The following is a 16,148-nucleotide window of genomic DNA, read 5'->3' as shown; positions in this document are numbered from 1 at the left end:
TCTTTTTCTCTCTTGCAATGTGGATCTAAGGTATTACAGTTCTACCCATAAACTTGTTGTGTCCCTGCAGGTTACCAATGCCTTGCCTTTATGGGGGAACTCAATGTTTACAATACCCAATGTATGCAGTATGCAGCCATAAATCTAATAGATCCTGTTTAGACAATTACAGATTTTTCGTTATAAACAGTGATGATGATTATCATCAACCATATAGTCAATAGGTTTGCATAAGGCTTTACAGTTTCTAATTGTGGACAGGAAGAGAAAGGGGGATGTAGAATGAGATGTTCATGAGGTAGGATGTGAGAATGTAGTGGTATTAGATTATAGAAAGAGTGAAAGGGGAACCAAACAAAGTGGGCTGTTAGAAGAAAAATTAGAAAGGGGTGCCCCCATGCAGGGCTCTCTTTTGCCTCTCCAACAAGATGGTGTCAATTAGCACACCTAGTAGGGATACCTTTGGTGTAACCAGGTCCACAGGAACCTTGGTGATGGTCTTTCAGGTCTTGTTAGTTGCCCCTAGATAGAAGTGGTCACATCCCTAATTGGTGACAGCAGTAGTGTCAAACTTATAAGTACCTTACTGTTGGGCTTCCAGGCCCCAGTTGGTGTCCCAAGATGCAAGCTGCCCCGACTAAAGATGGCAGAGTTGGCAGTGGAGGCAACCCAAGATAGCAGAAGTGGTGTCTGAAGGTGGAAGTGACTGCTTTCAGAGATGGGGATGGAACGATGCCCCCATGTGATGGCATTGGGTGGCCTGTGTGGTGATGCAGTGCTGCAGCAGGCAGCTACCTCTAGGCCCTTTCCATTATCTTATGGTGGAAGCTACCATGTGGGAAGGACTATGGCTATGGCTGTTGTGTCTCAAGATTGAGGCAGTCTGGGGGACCCACAGCATGGTTGAGTCATTTCTCCATGTGGGCCCAGTCAGGTCCAGAAAAATCTTCAAGCATAACAGTAACGGAAATCTCTTAAAATAGCACAAACAGCTTAAAACCAAATTGTGAAAAGAAAGCTGAGCTGGGGTCTGCAGCCATCTTATGTAGCTGTCAGCTGACCCATTTCCTTCTTAAAGCATGTCTTCCCATGCCCAGTCAACTGCAAACTGAGCCAGGGGAAAGTGCAAAGAGATCTCTTAAAAATCCAGACAGAATGAACTTCTAGAAGGACCACTATTAGCCCTAAATCACCAAAATTGTTCCCCCCTCCACACTCACTATGAACTAGGATAACCAAGCAGGCTGGAGGGGTCTGGTGCCAGGGAAGTGCGACAAGCCCCACTATGTATCTGTGCCCCAAGCAAGAGCAACAAAGCAGCAGCTTTGGAACTGAACAAAAGAAGGCAGATTCACCAGGCCACCAAATACCAACTCTTGGGTGAGGCACCATAGGAAGTCAAGGAATAGTCCCCAGGATACAAATAGCAGGAATGAGGTTGAAGGGCCTGCCAGAGGGAAGCTGCCTGAATATCCAGTGGCATAGAGACCCAGCAGGGAAGTTCCTGAGTCTATGCAGCAGATAAGAGCTGATGCCAGTGCAATCATAACTGGCAAGTGACAGGGCATTACTTGGGATATTTTCAGGTCCTGGCATCAAGAATCAATAGAAGAATTATGTGATGCATGCCATTCACAACCTGGGGCAGTAGAAAATAGAGTCTAGGTGAACCACTGGAGTCCCTTTACTACCATATCTCAGAAAGCTGTGTTGGCCAGGGGAACACTTCTTCACCACAGATAACCCGAAGAAAGTTCACAACCAACATTTCTGCACCCACAGACAGCCACCAGGATCTTCACTTCTGCAAAATGGAATGAATAGAGGAGAACAGGTACACACAGCGATCACAGGGACACTCTAGAACCTAAATCCTGAAATACTACACATGCAATAGAAACAATGTGCCAACTGAGCAGTCACCTGCAGGCCCCAGAGCTGACAAACCAGAAGCTGCTGATAGGAATACCATAGCAAACATGAAATTGTCCCCTGTCTCCCAGCAACTCAGGAGAGAACCATGATTTAAGACTCATGGACATCTACTAAATTTCCATACCACGATGAAATCCAAACCAAGATCCAATAAGAATTTTCTTCATCGGGATATGGTATACTATATACAACTCTAACATCAACTTTGATTATATAAATAATGCCTTAATTTGAATATAATTGTTAACCTAATTGCCAACACTGTACATTCAACACATTTGATTGTATTTCATCTAATTGTTTGAAGCATTAAATAGAATCAAACTTCCTATCTTTGTTTTCCTAGCTCTAATTTATATCTGCCTCTCTCATTTCCTACTCAACCCTCAAATAACACCCATCTTTCTCTTTCTACCTTTGTATAAATTACCCTTTTACAGCCTCTTCCTCTCCCCCTTTCTTTCTTTCTGTCAATTTTTTCCTCTCCTATTTGTCCAATCTTATTCCTTCCTCCTTTTAGCCCTCAAGGGTATAGTAAATTTACTAAATTTAAAAATAATTTTTTACCTCCTTCCAGAACTTTAGTTATATATCTGAATGTAAGGAACAACAGAGATCAACTGCAGCAAGTTTTTGTTCTTATAAGGTTGAATGGAATAAGGCTTGGCCCCGAAATGACTATAGTAAATAGGGCTAAGTGTCATCACTTAAAGTGGGTCTGATATCAGAATCAGCAGAGGTCACAAGTGGATTAAAATATCATCTGGATATTCACCTAACACAGGACTCTTAAGAAAAAAGATCACAAATTGTTCCTTCACATAAAAGAATTCAGAAACATACTGATAGATGGGTAGACATAGAAACATGAAAAGACAAGGGAACAAGCCATCCTAAACCACCCAAAATGCCTCAAAAACAGACCTCATTGAAATCACGATGGAGGAAATGTCAGAGAAGAAATTTAGAAAGTTCATAGTTAAACGGTTCAATGAGCTAAAAGACAATGTATGGAGTGAAATCCATACATTGGAAGAGGAAGTGCAAGAAGTGAATGATCAACTCAATAAGGAGATAAAAGTTTTGAAAAAGAACCAATCAGAGATAATCAAAATGAAGGAATCAATAAACCAAATTAAAAATTCAATGGAAAGCATCACCAATAGATTAGACAATTTTTAAGATAGATTTTCAGACCTTAAAGACAAAGTATGTTGAAAATAAAGTTGACCATAAAGAAAAGATGTTAAGAGACTGTGAATAGAATGTTCAAGAAATATTGAATAACATTAAAAGGCCAAATTTAAGATTCATTAGGATAGATGAAAGCTCTGAAGGATAAACTCAAAGAAAGCACCATTTTTTTTCTATGAAATAATATTAAAATATTTTTCAAACCTAAAGAATAAAATGAAAATTCTAATACAGGAGGCATATAGGGCTCCAAATATACAAAATCACAACAGATTCTCTCCAAGACACATTACTATGGAAATGCCTAACATACAGAATAAGAGTAGATTTTTAAAGCTGCTAGGGAAAAACATCAGGTCACATTTAGTCATAAACCAATCCAGATTTCAGCTGATTTTTCAACCCAGACCCTAAAATCCAAGAGGTCTTGGAATATTATATGCCAACATTTGAAAAAAAATGAATGATAATCAGGAGTAATCAGCCCTAAAAAATTAAGTTGAATAACAATCAAATTTAAACACTAGAAATTAATCAAAATGACCAGAAATAAAAATAACAAATTATATATATATATATATATATATATATATATATATATATATATATATATCTCCTTCAATCTAAAGACATGGTTGGCAGAATGAATTTAGAAACAAGAACTTACCTGATGTGGTGGCACACACCTGTAATCCCAGTGACTTGGGAGGTGAAGGCAGGAGGATTGCAAGTTCAAAGCCAGCCTCAGCAATTTAATGAGATGCTAAGCAACTCAGTGAGATCCTATCTCTAATAAAATACAAAATATGGCTAGGGATGTGGCTCAGTGGTCGAGTGCCCCTGAGTTCAATCCCTGGTACATTCCGCCCCCCCCCCCCAAAAAAAAGAAAAAAAGAAACAAGATCCGATAATATGCTGTCTCTAAGAGACTCTTCTCTCATGCAAACACATTCACAGACTGAAGGTAAAAGGATGGGGGAAAACATACCATTCACATGGATCTTGTAAACAAGCAGGGGTTTCTATCCTTATATTAGATAAAGTAGACTTCAAGCCACAATTAATCAGAAGAGACAAAGAAGGTCATTTCATTCTACTTTAGGGAAAGATACATCAACAAAAATAGCAGTGGTAAAAATTTATGCCCCAAACAACATAGCATATTCATACAATAAACACTTCTCAATTTCAAGAATTAAACAGACCATAACACAATGATACTGGGTGACTTTATACCCATTTATCATCACTGGATAGATCTTTCAAACAAAAACAAACTAAAAAAGCAACAAAACTAAAAAACACAATAATTAAGACTTAATGGACATATATAGAATATTTCATCTAACAATAACTGAATACATTTTCTTCTCAATAGCACATGGATTCTTCTCTAAAATAGACCATATCCTAGGCCACAAACTCTTAGCAACTTTTTTTAAAAAGTAGAAAAAAGTGCCTTGTATACTAGCAGATCATAATGGAATGAAATTAGAAATCAATGATATAAAAAAATAGAAACTCCTTTAACACCTGAAGATTAAATAATACACTTTTGAATGATGAATGGATAGCAGAATAAATTGGGAGAAATAAAAAATACGGTAAATGAGAATAATGGTACAAATCAAAATCTCTAGGACACTAGGAACAGTTCTTTTTCCTTTTTTTTTTGTTTGTTCTTTTTAGGTATACATAAAAATAGAGTATATTTTGACATATTATCCATACATGGAGTATGATTTATTCTAAGTAAGATCCCATTCATGTGAATGTACAGGATGTGAAGTTTCACTGTGGTGTATTCATATATGAACATAATAAATTTATGTCTGATTCATTCCACTATCTTTCCTATCCCTATCTCTTGCTGCTGATTTCTAGTCTCACTTCATTGTGGTCTAATAGGATATATTGGATAATATCATTTCCATATTTTCTAAGACTTAGGTTGTGACCTAGAATATTGTCTATTTTGAAAAAGTTCCAAGAGCTGTTGAGAAAAAGGTAAATTCAGCTGTTTAAGGGTGAAATATTCTGTAGATGTTGATGAAAGATACATCAATAAAAATAGCAGTGGTAAAAATTTGATCTATAGTGTTATTTGGATTGCATATATCTTTATAGATCTTTTGAAGTCCAACAAACAGTATAAATGTGTTTATTTTCCCCCATATCCCCATGAGCATTTGTTATTATTTGTATTCTTGATAATTCTCATTCTGACTATAGTGAGATGAGATTCTCAGCATAGTTTGTTGTTGTTCTTTTTAGACGTACATGACAGTAGAATGTATTTTGACCTACTAAACGTGTTGAGAGCCACAGCTGAAGTGGCCCCAGCAAACTTCCAGCTGCCAGCTGATTGGCATGCTCATTGGGCTGTTTCCCCGCCCTTTAAGACCACGGAGCTGCTCACTGGGGGACTCTTTTGGCTCCGCCCACACGACCCAGCTAATCCACCTCAAGAGCTGGAGGAGAGGGGGTTGAGAGGCTCCCCAGAAGCCGGTGGTGGCAGTTGGGCTCTGAGGGAATTCCTGAAGAGCTCGTGTGGTGCAGCGTGTGTGTTCTAAAAATAAAGTTCGTTTCTGCTTGACAAGTGGCTCGTGAATTGTGCCCAGCCAGACTGCGGCATAAACATACATGAAATATAACTTACTCTAATTAGGATTCTATTCCTGTGGTTGTATATGATATAAATTTACCCTGGTTGTATATTCAAACACAATGATAGAAAAGTTATGACTGATTAATTCTGTTCCCTTTCTATCTCTCTCGCTCCCCTTCCCTTCCTTTCATTCCCCTTTGTCTGATCCAATGGGTTTGTATTCTTCTCTTTCATACCCTCCCCCATTGCAGGCTAGCATCCACACTTCAGCGAAACATTCAGCCTTTTGTTTTTTTGGTACTAGCTTATTTTACTTAGCATTATGTTCTCCAGTTTGATCACCTTACTGGAAAAAGCCATAATTTTATTCCTCTTTATGGCTGAGTAATATTCTATTGTGTATATATACCATATTTTCTTTATTAATTCATCTGTTGAAGGGCACCTAAGTTGGTTTCATAGCTTGATTATTGTAAATTGAGCTGCTCTAAATATTAATGTTGACTCATCACCATAATATGTTGATTTTAAGTCCTTTGGGTATAAGACAGAGTGGGATAACTGGGTCAAATTGTGGTTCCATTTCAAGATTGCTAAGGAATCTCCATACTGCTTTCCAGAGTGGTTGCACCAATTTGCAGTCCCACCAATAATGTATGAGAGAAGATTTTTCCCCACATACTTGTCAGCATTTATTGCTTTGTACTCTTTGATATCCTATCTACTGGTGATAAGGGTGTTTTAATTCACCCACGATCGTATTGAGGTCTCTCAGATATTTAATGTCAAGGAGTATTTTTTTAATTTAATTAGATGTGCTACATTTTGGACATAGATATTTACTATCATTATATATTCTTGTTGGATTTTTTCCCTTTACCAGGATGTAATGGTGTTTTTTATCTTTTTTGATCAATTTTGCCTAAAATCAACTTTATCAGGTATGATAATAGCTGTTCCAGCTTATTTACAAACCCCATTTGCATGTAATATTTTTTCCATCTTTTATCTTTCAGCCAGTGGGTATTTGCTTATGAGATGTGTCTCATGCAGAGAGCATACAGTTAGATTTTGTTTTGATGCTTTCAGCTAATCTATATCTTAAATGGAGAGCTGAGACCGTGTCTATTCAGTGTTATTATGAATATGTTTGTGATTTACTGCAATTTTGATTTTTTTGTGTTGTTTAACTCAGTCTTGATTCTCCCTTAGCTTATTTTATTGATATTCATCTATTTGGGAGTTTTAGGATTTGTTTTGGGGGTCCTCTGTGTGCAGTTTATCTTTGATAATTCTTCAGAGTGATGGCTTTTTGTCATGAATTCCTTTAGTTTATACTTGTCATAGAAATTCTTTATTTCTGTATTGAATATGAAGGAAAGTTTTTCTGGGCATAGCAATCAGATGGAATATGTCACTATAAGCACTCCTTTATTGTAGTGTCTGAGTTGGGAAGTCAGAAGTGAGCCTTATTTATTTGCTTCTTAATGTGACCTGAGGTTTCTCTCTTACAGTTTTTAGTATTATTTTCTTATTTTATGTGATAGGCATTTTATTATGATGTGTCTTGGAGACCTTCTCTTCTGGCTATATCTATTTGGGGTCCTGTATGTTTCCTGTACGTGAATGTCTATTTCTTCTCTGATATCGGAAAAGTTTTTTGTAACATTCTCATTGAAAAAGTTCTTAATGCCTTTAGCTTGTATCTCTATATTCTCTTTTATCCCAATGATTCTTAAATTTTGTCTCTTGATGTTATCCCAGAGTTCTTTTATATTCTGATCCTATTCCATTTTTTTCCTTTATTGTAGGCTGTGTACTCAATTCATGTATTCTGTCTTTAAGACCTGAGGTTCAGTCTTCAAATGCTGAAGTTCAATTTTCAATAATCTGTTTGTGATGCTTTTAAGTGATTTGGGAAATGGGATCCTGGGAGTTGAATCCAGAGGCACTTAACCACTGAACTACATACCCCAGATCCAGCCCTTTTTATATTTTATTTTGAGAGGGTGTCTTGCTAAGTTGCTTAGGGCCTCACTAAGTTGCTGAGATTGTCTTTGAACTTGTGATCCTCCTGCCTCAGCCTCCTGAGCTGCTTGGATTACAGGCATATGCTAACATGCCCAGCTCAAGTGAATTTAATTTAATTCATAGTGTCTTTTATTTTCAGAAATTCTCATTGGTTTATTTTCAATATTTATATTTCTTCTTTATTGAAATATTCTTTCATCTCTTTATTTGTTCTCTTAATTCATTTTTTAGAGCTTTTATTAGTTCACTGAACATTCTAATAAAGATTTTATAATCTTTTTTGGAATTTTATCCTCTTCCATATCTTGTGGAATCTTTCAATGAGGGATTATAAATTTGAGGGGATATTTATTTACCTGTTTCTTCATATTTTTCAGAGGTACTGGACTTACACACCCATTAAGGTAGATTCCCTTTCTCTTTTATACATGTGTCCTAATGTATGTAGGGTTTTTTAAATTTTTCTAGAATTTTTGTTTTTTAATATTTTTTAGTTGTAAATGGACATAACTTTATTTATTTATTTATTTATTTATTTATGTAGTGCTGGAGATCAAACTCAGCGCCTCACATGTGATAGACAAGCATTTTACCATTGAGCCACAACCTCAGCCCCTAGAATTTCTGTTTTTGATTTACAATTGGATGTCAAGGGATAGGACCTGAAGTTCTCCACTAGTTGCTCCTCCTTGGGGCCTGGTTTTTTGTTTGTGGCTTTTGTCTGCCCAATTCTATGATTTGAAGTAATGTTAAGATGCAGGTGGAGCTAGAACGTGTGTGTAGGATGATAGTCACTGTTGCTCGGCTGAGTTGTGAGTGTTTCTTGGCAACAGTATTTCTACTCTGTGATCTTGAAGCATCCCAATCACTTTCAGCCTCTCTTAGAGGAAGGAGTAGCTGGAATAACACTGATGTCATATGCAGATGTATAATTTTAAGATAAATGTCCCGTGTTTACATCTGTAACATTATTGCCACCTATATAGGAATGCTAGGGTAAGCATTCATCATCAGTACCAGCAATAAAATTTTGGACAAGATCAGGCATTCAAACATGAGGTGTCTACCATGTCATCACTAGATTAATAAACATAGTATGAAAGGGGTATGATTTACATCTATATAATTCTATATTTAGAGGAATTAGTTACTTAAGCACAGAGAAAAATAGGGCATAACTATGAGGGAAAGTCTAAAATATTTTTTTAGAAAGTGATAAAGGAGAGACCAGTGGTAGGTAGCAGATGTCAGCTGTAAAGAAGAAATAAAAGGTTTATAAAAAATAAAGATAGGACATAGGAAAAGAAAAATTTGGCTGTTGGTGAGGAGGATAGTGATTGAAGGGAAGATAAAAGGGATGAGAATCAAAGTATGGACAAACTAGCAATTGTAAGATCAAAAAAACTCAAACCCCTATATAAATGAACCCCACCCAAGACAAATCAGGCTATAAAATAAATAGGTGCAGAGGGAGCAATTAATGTGAAAGTAAAATTATATAAACACAGAGATATGATAAATTGTGGTATAAAGGTGTATTAAGAATTGTAATGCAAAAAATAAATTTAAAAATTTTTTTTAAAAATTATATAAACATACTAGTACTTTTTCAAGCCTATCTGCATAGTGAGTACATATACACACACAAACACAAAAACATACATAATGGGAAAAAGAAATAAAATATTATGAAATTATGTTTGAAAATTTTAAAACTTTTTAAAAATAAAAAGTTTTAATTAAAATGGCAATATGAAGAAAAGAAAAAAGAAATGAGCAACAAAAAAATAAACATAATATAAAATGAAAACTCTTACTGAGAAATAAAGGGCTTATTTCCACCAATTCTCTGATAGCATGACCACTTGTTTTCTTGGCTGCAGGGAAGCAGCAGATGGTCACCCTCTCTGGTAGTATGAATGCAAGTGTGAACATGATCATGAGTGCATTTTCCTCACCCACAGGAACTCCCGCACGTGTGGTTGAGTTCTCTGGTAGCAGATGGCTGGCTGCTTTCTCTGGCACAGCAAGCACAGCAGGCAGCCACCTTATCTGGTAGGACAAGTTCATGCTTCCCCCCACCCCATCCCCAAGCCCAGCAGCCAGTTTGCCTTGCCTAAAAATGCTTCACCTCACATGAGAGTTATTTTTGAAATTGCTTTCACTTATTCACTTCCTAGCTGGCTATTAAACTCAACTATTAAAATAATCAGGCTATTAAAATAATGATATTACAATCAGCCTTCCCTCTGTAATCCAACAGGTTACCCTAAGTCAATTCTTCTTTATTTTTTCAGTGTCTTTATCAGCCGGTCATGCTGTCTCTTTTCTCTGCACTGTCCCTCCCCTTTGCGACAGCTGCTGGCAGCCACACTAGAGCCCAAACTGGCACTTACTCTGATGTGTTATTTCTTATATTTGCATTTCTGACTTCTTTGACTCTATAGATAATTTCTTTACAGCTCCGTGTTCAGTTTCAGTGAGTTCCCCAGTTGACAACCTTGCTGAGAAGCCACTTCCTGCTTTGTAAGTTCAGTGCTGAGGAGCTACTAGAATGTGCACCCTTCCTCTAATCTCATTTTGGGGTGTGAGGGGTACTGGGGATTGAACTCAGGGGTACTGGACCATTGAACCACATCTCCAGCCCTATTTTGTATTTTATTTAGAGACAGGAACTCACTGAGTTGCTTGGTGCCTCACAGTTGCTGAGGCTGACTTTGAACTCAAGATCTTCCTGTCTCAGCCTCCCAAGCCGCTGAGATTACAGGCATGCGCCATCATGTCCTGCCCTTTAATCTCATTTTAATAGTACTTTTTAGTTATGCATACATTAGGATTCATTTTGACATGATTATAAAAGCATGGAATACAATTTGCTCTAATTTAATTCCCATTACTTCACCTTTCTCTCCCTTACTCCTTCCCTTTTTCCCTTCTCTCTATGATCTTTCTGCTATTTATTTAAGTTTTTTTGGTTGTTGTTATCAGTGTCTTGTGTGTTTACATAAAGATGAGATTTATTGTGGTATAGTTTATATATATATATATATATATATATATATATATATGCGCATGGGAAAGTAAGATCATAATCATCTCACTGTTATTCCCTTATTCTGTCCCTATCACTCCCCCTTCCTCTACTCCACTGATCTTTATTCTGCTTTGATGGAATTCTCCCCTTTGATTTTACTTTCTTTTTTCTTCTTTTTTTGGACAAGGTTCCATGTATAAGAGAAAACATTTGAAATTTGACATTCTGCATCTGACTTATTTCACTTAGTATAATGATCTCCAGTTCCATCCATTTGTTGGCAAATGCCATAATATCATTCATTTTTTATTAGGAATACTTCTTTAATCATTTGTTGACAGGACCTAGATTGATTCCATACCTTGGTTAATGTGAATTGTGCTTCTATAAATGTTGATATGGCTGCATATTAATTCTTAATAATTGCCATTCTGACTGGAGTGAGATGAAATCTCAATGTAGTTTTTATTTGCTTTTCCCTAATTGCTGTGGAACATTTATTTTATGTATTTCTTGGCCATTTGTATTTCTTCTTTTGGGAAGAGTCTCTTTAGTTCTTTTGGCCACATATTAATTTGGGTATTTTTAGGTATTATGCTTTTTAGTTCTTTATGTATTCTGAAAATTAATCCCCTGCCTGAGGAGGAGGTGACCAAGATCTCCCATTCTTCAGGCTCTCCTTCTTCTAGTGATAGAGACAATACAAAACAAAATCAAAATATGTTAATCAAAAATTGTAACCCTCAAAATACAGAGCATGGGAAAATAACCCTTTCAAAAAAGAAAAACAAGTCCAGAAATGAGGAAAGAGAAGCAAATGTGTATATGTATTGGAGTCTTTGAATCAATCAGTACATATTTAAATAAAACAAAAACCTAATATAGAAAAACAAAACAAAACCCAAATAAAAGGAAAATCTTGGTGAATTGTTAAGAAATTAAGGAGTCATTTCCACTGTTGTGGACAAAATAGTAAACATATGTGTTCTCTGTCTGTGCCCAACTGGTTTTCTTTTCATTTCTTTTTGAAGTGTGAACTAAGTGTGGGAATATGGGCCTTGGACTGTGAGTCCTTCATTTTTATTGTATTGGCCACCTCGTTGAAAGTTGGGGCTTAAGACTTCCCAGCTTCCCTTCTTGGAGGATTATTGGGGACAGTATGGGATGCTGGCCAGGTGGTGAAGCTGGTGGCTGGGGCAGTTGGGCCTGGCAGCAAACTGGCATGACAGGCACGCTGGACTGTGGCCAAATGATGATGAAGTGGTTGGGCCAGGTGGGCCAGCCACAAAGTAGTGGGTCATGCAGGCTGGGCTGTGGCTGGATGGCAAAGTGGATGGCCACATCTAGCAGGCCTAGCTGACCTCAGCCAGGCAGATCAGGGCTGGGTGATGGCCCTGTAGCCATTGGTAAAGCTATGTGCTGGGCCAGGGAGGCCTAGCAGTGAAACAGTGGCCTGGCAGGTTGGGCTATGAGCCAGCAGGAGAGCTCCTGTTTGAGTGAGCAGAGCAGTGGTCCAGGTCAATGTCCAGGGGGCCAGGGAACTGGGAGCTACAGGGCCCAGATGCCCAGGCAGTTGCCAATCTGTTACTGGCACTGGGGACCTGAGAACCCAATGGGTGCCAGACAAGAGAGGATGCTGGGGACCATGGTGATAGGACAGGAGATTAGCCCAGGTGTGCCCCAGGAAACCAGTGGGTGCCAGACTGGGGAAGGCACCAGGGATCAGGCTAGTGTTGGGACCTGGGGTGGGGAGCTGGCCCAGGTGGGCCCTGGGAACTGGTGGGTGCCTGGGACTGTGTGGTTGCTGGGATCAGCCAGCCAGGCATGCAGAGAGCCAAGTGCTCTCATACCCACCTTTCCAACCTCCTGACCACTGTCAGCCCCCATAAGCCTCAGGATTCACAGGACTGGAAACAGCCTCTCCAAACTGTGCTCCTCCAAGCAAAATGGTCCCAGTTTCTGACTTTCCATAGGTTTGCTAAACCCAGCCAAGTCCTTGCTATGCTCAGACAGGCCCACATAGACCTAGCCAAACTCACAAATCTGTATTTCCAGTTCCTGTTGGTGCAGCTGCATTGCAGTCCCAAGATGGCTCCTGAATTGGCTCTTCACTGGATGATTAATAAATTCAGGATGACTTTCTTAGGTCCACTTAATGAGTCAAACAATCTCTGGTTCAGCTAGGACAGACTGCCCCTCCAGTCTCAGAATTTTTCTCTCAGCCTTGGGGAGAAGAAGTATTCCTACTGCTTGAGTTCTGGGTAGCCAAGCTAGGAGAAATGCTGCCTCACTCTAATCTGCAATCTTGTCCCTCCTAATTCACTATTCTTCTAATTAGATTTATTCATACACTGACTCTAATTTTTTATTTGTTTTAATTATACATGACATTATAATGCATTTATGCACTTTGATAATATCATACATAGATGGGATATAATTTCACATTTTTCTGAATGTAAATGTTGCAGAATCATATTGGTCATGTAGTCACATATATACATACAGTAATAATGTCTATTTCATTCTACTATCTTTTCTATCCCCACATCCCCTCCCTTACCTTCCCATCACTTCCCTCTACCCAATATAAGGTAACACTATTCTTCTCTAGTGCCCCCAACTTATTATGAATTAGTATCCGCATATTAGAGAAAACATTTAACCTTTGGTTTTGTGGGATTGGCTTATTTTGCTTAGCATGATATTCTCCTTGCATTTACTGGTAAATGACATAATTTCACTCTTCTTTAAAGCTAAGTAATATTTCATTGAGTATATACCACATTTTCTTTATTTCTGATTTTTAAAATTTCTTCTGCATGAAATATTTCATTGAGTATGTTTTGTGATGATGGTTTAGTGGTTATGGATTCTTTTAGTTCCTGCTTGTCACAGAAAAATTTTTATTTCATCATGGTATGCTATCTTCTTAATGTGTTTTGAAAGTTTTTTGCTAATATTTTATTAATAATTTTTGTGTCTATGATCATCAGAGATATTGGTCTGAAGTTTTCTCTCCTTGATGTCAAGGGTCAATGCTTTTGCTCACACATGGAAACTAGAGAAAAATAAGCCAAAAATGAGGTACATCCCTTAAAAATAGAAGGGAGATCAGTGGAATAGAAGGGGATAGAAGGGCATCCAGGAAGGATGGGAAATGGGAGAAAATGCAGAATAAAATTTACCAAATGATCCTATGTACATATAAGAATATAGTGCACTGAATTTCAACTGTATGTATATCTATAGAGCATTACTAAAAAACTATGATAAATGGAAGGAAGACCAGCAGGGGGAAGTAGGAGGAGCAGGGGAAAGAGGAGTGAACATATACCTGGGACTGAAGTGGAGCAAATTATATTTCATGCATGTATGATTTTTTCAAGATGAGCCCTAATGTTAGTATAATTATAATATGCTCATAAAATCATTTAAAGTTTACAAAAAAAACTAAGTATACATAGGTGCTACATAGATAACAACTTAAAGATGTGGACTCAGTGGCATTCACATTTTTATTTCTCACAGCTCCTAGCCTAGTGTCTTGAGCATGTGAGTGCTCCAGATAACAATGTACTACAAACATGGCCAGTGTAATCATAGAGTTCTGGGTTCAAATTCTAGTTCTGCCATTTATTTAGAAGTGGTATCCCTGAGTAAAAGTTTAATTCTCTGAGAACAATTTCCCCCTTCCAAAAGCTGGAGATTGGTAATAGTACCTTCATTTTAAGATCCTTTTTAATGTTTTTATTAGTACATTTATAGTTATATATAAGTGGGATTATTTGATGATTATATATGCATGGAATGTAGTTTAATCCATTTCAGTCCCCAGTGCTTTCTCTTGCCCTTCCCTCCTCCCTCCCCACATTCCCCTTCCTCTATTCTACTGATTATTCTTCTACTTATTAAAAAAAATTATTAAATTAAGAATTGAAAATGTTTTGATGGGACATGAGAAAATAGAAACTTTAAAGATGATTAAAAGATTATGCTTATGCATCTATATAAATATAATTATCAATCTCAATGATGAGGAAAGGTTGTTAAATGAACAGTTTTGCAGGAATATCAGGAATTAAATTGATCTAAAAATAGTAAATACCACACCACATAATATGGAATAATTCATTATTGTTTATATTACACAAATTTGAAAATTAATTATGATATATTATTAGTACTAATTTAAATATTTTAAATATGCATTTTCTAAAGATCAAATGAGCAGAGAAACTGTAGTTTTAATATGCATGAATACATATTATTCATAAACCTGAATCTATAAAAATAGAAAAAGTTACCAAACATGATTCTAACACTAAAAACACTGAAACATAAAACTAATTTATATATTTATATATAATTTATTTATATTTATATTTAATTTATGTATAATATAGTTGAATTTTTCTAGCTTTTTTTTGACAAGTTTGAGATTAGCTTTGTTTATGTACAATGTATCTCACCTGTTCTGTATGAAAATTTAAAAATAAATTAATAGAAAAGATAAAACAAAAAAAGAATTGAAAATAACAAACATAATAAGAAACACTTTAAAAATTAAGAATTTCTCATTGGTTACATATTGGATATAATAGAGCTTTTCTAAATAGATTTAAATCAGGGAGAAAATACAAAAGTAAACTCAAAGTAGAGGAAAGACTTATGTATAAAGAACAGAAATTTTGCGACTGTTAGAAGAAAAAAAGTAAGAGAAATACTTCAAAATGTAGTAACAGGCAATAACTTCCTAAACAAGATTCCTATAACTCAGGGAATAAGAGCAAGAATCAATGAGTGATGACCATAAAAGACTGAATTCCCTTTTTTCTTAGCATTACATTAAACCTTTTTAAATAGAGCATATTTTAAGTCACAAAGAAAATCTTATCAAATAAAAAAATAGAGATAATACTTTGCATTCTATCAGGCCATTCTATCAGTGGAATGAAATTAGAAGTCAACAATAAGATAAAAAAAGAAACCATTCTAGCACATTAAATAATAAAGGAGATTAAATAATACACTTTTGAATGATGAATGAATAGCAGAAGAAATCAGGGGAGAAATTTTTTAAAGTTCTTAGAAATAAATAAGGGCTTCAACATATCAAAATCTCTGGGAAAGTATAAAGGCAGTTCTAAGAGGAAAATTTATAGCACTGAGTTCATACATCAAAAAAAATAGAAAGATATAAAATAAATAATTTAACATTATGCCTCAAGGTCCTATAAAAAGAACAAACTACCAATAATCAGTAGAAGACAGGAAATAATTAAAAGCCAAAATCAGTGAAATTGAGAATTGAAAAACAACACAAAAGATCAACAAAGAGTAGAT

The sequence above is a fragment of the Callospermophilus lateralis genome, chromosome 1 (genome assembly GCF_048772815.1).
Source record: "Callospermophilus lateralis isolate mCalLat2 chromosome 1, mCalLat2.hap1, whole genome shotgun sequence".
NCBI classification, from domain to species: Eukaryota; Metazoa; Chordata; class Mammalia; order Rodentia; family Sciuridae; genus Callospermophilus; species Callospermophilus lateralis.
This window is presented reverse-complemented; position numbering follows the sequence as displayed.